This window comes from Phyllobates terribilis, unplaced genomic scaffold (genome assembly GCF_046119375.1).
Source record: "Phyllobates terribilis strain yellow unplaced genomic scaffold, ASM4611937v1 Scaffold_126__1_contigs__length_5098115, whole genome shotgun sequence".
Lineage (NCBI taxonomy): Eukaryota > Metazoa > Chordata > Amphibia > Anura > Dendrobatidae > Phyllobates > Phyllobates terribilis.
In genome coordinates this window covers 373,519-386,110 of record NW_027362886.1, presented here as the reverse complement: position 1 = coordinate 386,110, position 12,592 = coordinate 373,519, and positions in this window count along the sequence as shown.

Here is a 12,592-nt window from a genome sequence, read left to right as displayed (position 1 = left end):
CTCGCACACACTCGCACACACTCACATGCACACACTCACACACACTCGCACCCACTCACTCGTGCACACTCGCGCACACTCGGGCACATTTGCACACACTCGCCCACACTCGCACACTCTCGCACACACACTCGCACACACACTCGCACACACACTCGCACGCACACACTCGCACACACACTCGCACACACACTCGCACACACACTCGCACACACTCGTACACATTCGCACACACTCACTCGCACACAAACTCGCACACACGCCCACACTCACACGCACACACTCGCACATACACTCGCACGCACTCAATCTTGCACACTCGCGCACACTCGGGCACATTTGCACACAATCGCACACTCTCGCACACACACTTGTACACACACTCGCAAACACTCACTCATACTTGCACACACTCGCACGCACACAATCGCACGCACATACTCACACACACACACTCACACACACACTCACACACACTCGCACAAATTCGCACACACTCACTCGCACACAAACTCGCACACACTCATGCACACTCGCACACACGCTCGCACATACACTCATACACACTCGCACACACGCGCACACACTCGCAAACACAGTCGCACACATTCACACACAAACTCACAAACACTCGCACACACTCACACACACACTCACTTACTCACACGCACACACTCGCGCACACTCGCACACACTCACACACTCACGCACACTAGCAAACACTCACAAGCACACACTCGCACAGACTCACACACACATTCACTCACACTTGCACACTCGTGCACAGTCACACACACTCGCACACACTCGCACACGCTTGCACACACTCACACTCACTCGCACGCACACACCCGCACACACTCACACACACTCGCACACACTCACACACACACTCGCACGCACTTTCACACACACTCGCACACACTCACACACTCACTCACACACAATCGCACATACACACTCGCACACACTCGCACACACTCAATCACAATCACTCGCACACACTCAAACACACTCTCGCACACACTTGCACACACACACTCGCACACACTGGCACACACTCGCACATACACCCATACACACTCGCACACACTCAAACGCACACACATTTGCACTCACACACTCGCACACACTCACGCGCACACACTCGCACACACACTCGCACACAAACTCACACACACTCGCACACCCTCACTCGCACACACTCGCACACAAACTCGCACACACACACTCACTCATACACACTCACACACACTTACTCGCAAACACTCACACACACTCGCACACACTCTCACCCATTCACTCGAGCACACTCGCACACACTCGAACGCACACACTTACATGCGCACACACACACTCGCACACACTCACACGCACACACTCGTGCACACTCACACACACTCGCACACACACTCGCACACACTTGCACACACGCGAACACACACACTCGCACACACACTCGCACACACACTCGCACATACACTCATACAAACTCGCACACACTCGCACGCACACACTCGCACACACTCGTACACACACTCGCACACACACACTGGAACACACTCGCACACATTCACACACTCACTCATATGGACTCGCACTCGCACACACACACTTGCACACAATTGCACACCCTCAAACACACTCGCACACACATGCTCGCACACACACTCGCAAACACTCACACACACAGTCCTACTCACTCACACACACACTCGGAAACACTCGCACACAATCACACACACACTTACTCAGGCACACTCGCACACACTCAAACACTCGTGCACACTAGCACACACTCGCACACACACACACACAAACTCGCACAAACTCACACACACTCATACACAATCGCACACACACTCGCATACACACACTCGCACACACTCGCACTCACTCACACGCACTCGCACGCACACACGCACACACTTGCACAAACTCACACACACTCGCACACACTCATGCCCAATTGCACACACACTCGCACACACACACTCGCACACACACACTCACACACTCTCGCACACACTCGCACACAGTCACTCGCACACACTTGCACACACTCGCACACACACACTTGCACACACTGGCACACACTCGCACATACACTCATACACACTCGCACACACTCACACGCACACACATTCGCACACACACTCACACACTCGCACACACTCGTGTGCACACACAGACTCGCATGCACACACTCGCACGCACTCGCACGCACACACTCGCGCATACACTCGCACACACACTCGCACACACACTCACACACACTCGCACACACTCACTCATACACACACTCACACACAATCACACACACCTGCACACACTCGCACACACACACTCATACACACTCGCACACACACACTTGCACACGCTCGCACACACTCATACACACTCGCACAAACACACTCAAACACACTTGCACACACTCACACACTCACTCGCACACAATCGCACACACTCACTCATACACAATCACACACACTCGCACACACACACTCGCACGAACACACTTGCACACACTCACACATGCTCACACACTCACACACACACTCGAACACAGTCGCACACACTCGCATATACAGTCCTACACACTCACACACACAATCGCACACACTCCTACACACACTCGCACACACTCACACACACTCGCACACACTCGCACACACACTCGCACACACAGTCCTACACACTCACACTCGCACACACTTATGCACAATCGCACACACACACTCGCACACACTCGCACACACTCACTCACACTCACTCGCACACACTCGCACACACACACTCACTCACACGCACACTCGCACACATTCACTAATACACAATCGCACACACACACTCGCACACACACATGCACACACACTCGCACACACACGCACACACTCGCACAAACTCACTCACACTCGTACACACTCATACTCAATCGCACACACACTCGCATACACACACTCGCACACACTCGCACTCACTCGCACGCACTCGCACGAACACACGCACACACTTGCACAAACTCACACACACTCGCACACACTCATACATAATTGCACACACACTCGCACACACACACTCGCTCACACACACTCGCACACACACACTCGCACACTCTCGCACACACTTGCACACACTCACACACACACTTGCACACACTGGCACACACTCGCACACACTCACACACACACATTCGCACACACAATCACACACTCGCACACACTCACGCGCACACACACACTCGCACACACTCACACGCACACACTCGTGCACACTCACACACTTGCACACAATTGCACACCCTCAAACACACTCGCACACACATGCTCGCACACACACTCGCAAACACTCGCACACACAGTCCTACTCACTCACACACACACTCGGAAACACTCGCACACAATCACACACACACTTACTCAGGCACACTCGCACACACTCAAACACTCGTGCGCACTAGCACACACTCGCACACATACACACACAAACTCGCACAAACTCACACACACTCGCACACACTCATACACAATCGCACACACACTCGCACACACTCGCACACACACTCGCACACACTCGCACACACTCGCACACACACATGCACACACACTCGCACACACTCGCACACACTCACACACACTCGCACACACTCGCACACACTCACATGCACACACTCACACACACTCGCACCCACTCACTCGTGCACACTCGCGCACACTCGGGCACATTTGCACACACTCGCCCACACTCGCACACTCTCGCACACACACTCGCACACACACTCGCACACACACTCGCACGCACACACTCGCACACACACTCGCACACACACTCGCACACACACTCGCACACACTCGTACACATTTGCACACACTCACTCGCACACAAACTCGCACACACGCCCACACTCACACGCACACACTCGCACATACACTCGCACGCACTCAATCTTGCACACTCGCGCACACTCGGGCACATTTGCACACAATCGCACACTCTCGCACACACACTTGTACACACACTCGCAAACACTCACTCATACTTGCACACACTCGCACGCACACAATCGCACGCACATACTCACACACACACACTCACACACACACTCACACACACTCGCACAAATTCGCACACACTCACTCGCACACAAACTCGCACACACTCATGCACACTCGCACACACGCTCGCACATACACTCATACACACTCGCACACACGCGCACACACTCGCAAACACAGTCGCACACATTCACACACAAACTCACAAACACTCGCACACACTCACACACACACTCACTTACTCACACGCACACACTCGCGCACACTCGCACACACTCACACACTCACGCACACTAGCAAACACTCACAAGCACACACTCGCACAGACTCACACACACATTCACTCACACTTGCACACTCGTGCACAGTCACACACACTCGCACACACTCGCACACGCTTGCACACACTCACACTCACTCGCACGCACACACCCGCACACACTCACACACACTCGCACACACTCACACACACACTCGCACGCACTTTCACACACACTCGCACACACTCACACACTCACTCACACACAATCGCACATACACACTCGCACACACTCGCACACACTCAATCACAATCACTCGCACACACTCAAACACACTCTCGCACACACTTGCACACACACACTCGCACACACTGGCACACACTCGCACATACACCCATACACACTCGCACACACTCAAACGCACACACATTTGCACTCACACACTCGCACACACTCACGCGCACACACTCGCACACACACTCGCACACAAACTCACACACACTCGCACACCCTCACTCGCACACACTCGCACACAAACTCGCACACACACACACTCACTCATACACACTCACACACACTTACTCGCAAACACTCACACACACTCGCACACACTCTCACCCATTCACTCGAGCACACTCGCACACACTCGAACGCACACACTTACATGCGCACACACACACTCGCAAACACTCACACGCACACACTCGTGCACACTCACACACACTCGCACACACACTCGCACACACTTGCACACACGCGAACACACACACTCGCACACACACTCGCACACACACTCGCACATACACTCATACAAACTCGCACACACTCGCACGCACACACTCGCACACACTCGTAAACACACTCGCACACACACACTGGAACACACTCGCACACATTCACACACTCACTCATATGGACTGGCACTCGCACACACACACTTGCACACAATTGCACACCCTCAAACACACTCGCACACACATGCTCGCACACACACTCGCAAACACTCACACACACAGTCCTACTCACTCACACACACACTCGGAAACACTCACACACAATCACACACACACTTACTCAGGCACACTCGCACACACTCAAACACTCGTGCACACTAGCACACACTCGCACACACACACACACAAACTCGCACAAACTCACACACACTCATACACAATCGCACACACACTCGCATACACACACTCGCACACACTCGCACACACTCGCACTCACTCACACGCACTCGCACGCACACACGCACACACTTGCACAAACTCACACACACTCGCACACACTCATACCCAATTGCACACACACTCGCACACACACACTCGCACACACACACTCACACACTCTCGCACACACTCGCACACAGTCACTCGCACACACTTGCACACACTCGCACACACACACTTGCACACACTGGCACACACTCGCACATACACTCATACACACTCGCACACACTCACACGCACACACATTCGCACACACACTCACACACTCGCACACACTCGTGTGCACACACAGACTCGCACGCACACACTCGCACGCACTCGCACGCACACACTCGCGCATACACTCGCACACACACTCGCACACACACTCACACACACTCGCACACACTCACTCATACACACACTCACACACAATCACACACACCTGCACACACTCGCACACACACACTCATACACACTCGCACACACACACTTGCACACGCTCGCACACACTCATACACACTCGCACAAACACACTCAAACACACTTGCACACACTCACACACTCACTCGCACACAATCGCACACACTCACTCATACACAATCACACACACTCGCACACACACACTCGCACGAACACACTTGCACACACTCACACATGCTCACACACTCACACACACACTCGAACACAGTCGCACACACTCGCATATACAGTCCTACACACTCACACACACAATCGCACACACTCCTACACACACTCGCACACACTCACACACACTCGCACACACTCGCACACACACTCGCACACACAGTCCTACACACTCACACTCGCACACACTTATGCACAATCGCACACACACACTCGCACACACTCGCACACACTCACTCACACTCACTCGCACACACTCGCACACACACACTCACTCACACGCACACACTCACGCACACTCGCACACATTCACTAATACACAATCGCACACACACACTCGCACACACACATGCACACACACTCGCACACACACGCACACACTCGCACAAACTCACTCACACTCGTACACACTCATACTCAATCGCACACACACTCGCATACACACACTCGCACACACTCGCACTCACTCACACGCACTCGCACGAACACACGCACACACTTGCACAAACTCACACACACTCGCACACACTCATACATAATTGCACACACACTCGCACACACACACTCGCTCACACACACTCGCACACACACACTCGCACACTCTCGCACACACTTGCACACACTCACACACACACTTGCACACACTGGCACACACTCGCACACACTCACACACACACATTCGCACACACAATCACACACTCGCACACACTCACGCGCACACACACACTCGCACACACTCACACGCACACACTCGTGCACACTCACACACTTGCACACAATTGCACACCCTCAAACACACTCGCACACACATGCTCGCACACACACTCGCAAACACTCGCACACACAGTCCTACTCACTCACACACACACTCGGAAACACTCGCACACAATCACACACACACTTACTCAGGCACACTCGCACACACTCAAACACTCGTGCGCACTAGCACACACTCGCACACATACACACACAAACTCGCACAAACTCACACACACTCGCACACACTCATACACAATCGCACACACACTCGCACACACTCGCACACACACTCGCACACACTCGCACACACTCGCACACACACATGCACACACACTCGCACACACTCGCACACACTCACACACACTCGCACACACTCGCACACACTCACATGCACACACTCACACACACTCGCACCCACTCACTCGTGCACACTCGCGCACACTCGGGCACATTTGCACACACTCGCCCACACTCGCACACTCTCGCACACACACTCGCACACACACTCGCACACACACTCGCACGCACACACTCGCACACACACTCGCACACACACTCGCACACACACTCGCACACACTCGTACACATTCGCACACACTCACTCGCACACAAACTCGCACACACGCCCACACTCACACGCACACACTCGCACATACACTCACACGCACTCAATCTTGCACACTCGCGCACACTCGGGCACATTTGCACACAATCGCACACTCTCGCACACACACTTGTACACACACTCGCAAACACTCACTCATACTTGCACACACTCGCACGCACACAATCGCACGCACATACTCACACACACACACTCACACACACACTCACACACACTCGCACAAATTCGCACACACTCACTCGCACACAAACTCGCACACACGCACACACTCACACACACTCACTCATACACACTCGCACACACTCGCACGCACACACTCACACGCACACACTCATGCACACTCGCACACACGCTCGCACATACACTCATACACACTCGCACACACGCGCACACACTCGCAAACACAGTCGCACACATTCACACACAAACTCACAAACACTCGCACACACTCACACACACACTCACTTACTCACACGCACACACTCGCGCACACTCGCACACACTCACACACTCACGCACACTAGCAAACACTCACAAGCACACACTCGCACAGACTCACACACACATTCACTCACACTTGCACACTCGTGCACAGTCACACACACTCGCACACACTCGCACACGCTTGCACACACTCACACTCACTCGCACGCACACACCCGCACACACTCACACACACTCGCACACACTCACACACACACTCGCACGCACTTTCACACACACTCGCACACACTCACACACTCACTCACACACAATCGCACATACACACTCGCACACACTCGCACACACTCAATCACAATCACTCGCACACACTCAAACACACTCTCGCACACACTTGCACACACACACTCGCACACACTGGCACACACTCGCACATACACCCATACACACTCGCACACACTCAAACGCACACACATTTGCACTCACACACTCGCACACACTCACGCGCACACACTCGCACACACACTCGCACACAAACTCACACACACTCGCACACCCTCACTCGCACACACTCGCACACAAACTCGCACACACACACACTCACTCATACACACTCACACACACTTACTCGCAAACACTCACACACACTCGCACACACTCTCACCCATTCACTCGAGCACACTCGCACACACTCGAACGCACACACTTACATGCGCACACTCGTGCACACTCGCGCACACTCGCACGCTCACACTCGCACACATTTGGACACACTCGCACTCACACACTCGCACACACTCGTACACAGTCGCACACACTCGCACGCACACACTCGCACACACTCACACACACTTGCACACACTCGCACACACACTCATACACACTCGCACACACTCGCACTCACACACTTGCACACACTCGTACACAGTCGCACACACTCGCACGCACACACTCGCACACACTCACACACACTTGCACACACTCGCACACACACTCATACACACTCGCACACACTCGCACACACACACATGCACACACACTCGCAGACACACTCACACACACTCACACACTTTCGCACACACTCACATGCACACACTCACACACACTCGCACACACTCGCACCCACTCACTCGTGTACACTCACGCACACTCGGGCACATTTGCACACACTCGCACACACTCGCACACTCTCGCACACACACTCGCACACACACTCACACACACTCACACACACTCACACACAATCGCACGCACACACTCGCACGCACACACTCGTACACACACACTTGCACACACACTCGCACAGACACACTCGCACACATTCGCACACACTCACTCGCAGACAAACTCGCACACACGCACACACTCACACACACTCGCTCATGCACACTCGCACACACTCACACCCACTCACTCGTGCACACTCCCGCACACTCAGGCACATTTGCACACACTCGCACACACACGCACACTCTCGCACACACACTCGCACACACACTCGCACACACTCAGTCACACTTGCACACACTCGAACGCACACACACACACTCACACACACTCGCACACACTCACACACATTCGCACACACTCACTCGCACACAAACTCACACACATGCACACACTCACACATACACACTCGCACACACTCACACACAATCGCACGCACACACTCGCACGCACACACTCGTACACACACACTTGCACACACACTCGCACAGACACACTCGCACACATTCGCACACACTCACTCGCAGACAAACTCGCACACACGCACACACTCACACACACTCGCTCATGCACACTCGCACACACTCGCACCCACTCACTCGTGCAAACTCCCGCACACTCAGGCACATTTGCACACACTCGCACACACACGCACACTCTCGCACACACACTCGCACACACACTCGCACACACTCAGTCACACTTGCACACACTCGAACGCACACACTCGCACGCACTCGCACACACACTCACACACACTCGCACATACTCACACACATTCGCACACACTCACTCGCACACAAACTCACACACATGCACACACTCACACATACACACTCGCACACACTCACACACACTCACTCGAGCACACTCGCACACACTCGCACGCACACACTCGCACACACTCACACGCACACACTCATGCACACTAGCACACACTTGTACGCACTCGCACACACACTTGCACACACTCGAACACACACACTCGCAAAGAATCGCACACACACTCGCACATACACTCATACACACTCGCACACACGCACACACTCGCTCACAAAGTCGCACGCACTCACACACACACTCGCAAACACTCGCACACACTCACACACACACTCACTTACTCACACGCACACACTCGCACACACTCACACACTCGCGCACACTAGCAAACACTCGCAAGCACACACTCGCACAGACTCACACACACACTCACTCACACGCACACACTCACACACACTCACACACACTTGCACACACTCGCACACGCTCACACACATTTGCACACACTCGCACTCACTCACACGCAAAAACCCAAGCACACTCGCATGCACAAACTCGCACACACACTCGCACACACTCACTCGCACACACTTGCACACACTCGCACACACTCACACACACACTCATACACACTCGCACATACAGTCCTACACACTCACACACACAATCGCACACACTCGCACACACTCACACACACACTCGCACACACTCACACACACTCGCACACATACTCGCACACACTCGCACACACTCGTACACACTCACACACACACTCGCACACAATTGAACACACTCGCACACACACTCGCACACACACTCACACACACTCACACACACTCGCACACACTCGCACACACTCGCACACACTTTCACACACTCGCACACACACTCGCACACACTCGCACACACACATGCACACACACTCGCACACACTCACACACACTCACACACACTCGCACACACTCGCACACTCTCACATGCACACACTCACACACACTCGCACCCACTCACTCGTGCACACTCGCGCACACTCGGGCACATTTGCACACACTCGCACACACTCGCACACTCTCGCACACACACTCGCACGCACACACTCACACACACACTCGCACACACACTCGCACACACTCGCACACATTCGCACACACTCACTCGCACACAAACTCGCACACACTCACACGCACACACTCGCACATACACTCGCACACACTCGGGCACATTCGCACACACTCACTCGCACACAAACTCGCACACACTCACTCGCACTCACTCGTGCACACTCGCGCACACTCGGGCACATTTGCACACACTCGCACACTCTCGCACACACACTTGCACACACACTCGCAAACACTTACTCACACTTGCACACACTCGCACGCACTCGCTGGCACACACTCGCAAGCACATACTCACACACACTCACACACACACTCACACACACTCGCACAAATTCGCACACACTCACTCGCACACAAACTCGCACACACTCACACACACTCACTCATACACACTCGCACGCACACACTCACACGCACACACTCATGCACACTCGCACACACACTCACACATACACTCATACACACTCGCACATACACTCATACACACTCGCACACACGCGCACACACTCGCACACACAGTCGCACACATTCACACACAAACTCACGAACACTCGCACACACTCACACACACACTCACTTACTCACACGCACACACTCGCGCACACTCGCACACACTCACACACTCACGCACACTAGCAAACACTCGCAAGCACACACTCGCACAGATTCACACACACATTCACTCACACTTGCACACTCGTGCACAGTCACACACACTCGCACACACTCGCACACGCTTGTACACACTCGCACTCACTTGCACGCACACACCCGCACACACTCACACACACTCGCACACACTCACACACACACTCGTACGCACTTTCACACACACTCGCACACACTCACACACTCACTCATACACAATCGCACACACACACTCGCACACACTCGCACACACTCGCACACACTCACTCGCACACACTCCCACACACTCACACGCACACTCGCACACACTTGCACACATGCACACACACTCATACACACTCGTACACACTCGCACACACACGCACACACACACTCGCACACACTCGCACGCACACACTCGCACGCACACACTTGCACACACTCACAAACACACTTGCACACACTTGCACACACTCACACACACACTCACTCACACGCACACACTTGCGCACACTCGCACAAACTCACACACTCGCGCACACTAGCACACACTCACTCGCACACACTCGCACTCACTCACTCGAGCACACTCGCACACACTCGCAAGCACACACTCGCACACATGCACACACTCGTACGCACTCGTACACCCACTCGCACACACTTGCACACACTCAAACACACACACTCGCACCCACACTCGCACACACTCGCACACACACTCGCACATACACTCATACACACTCGCACACACACGTGCACACACAGTCGCACACACTCACACACACTCGCACACACACACTTGCACACACTCACACACACTCACACACACACA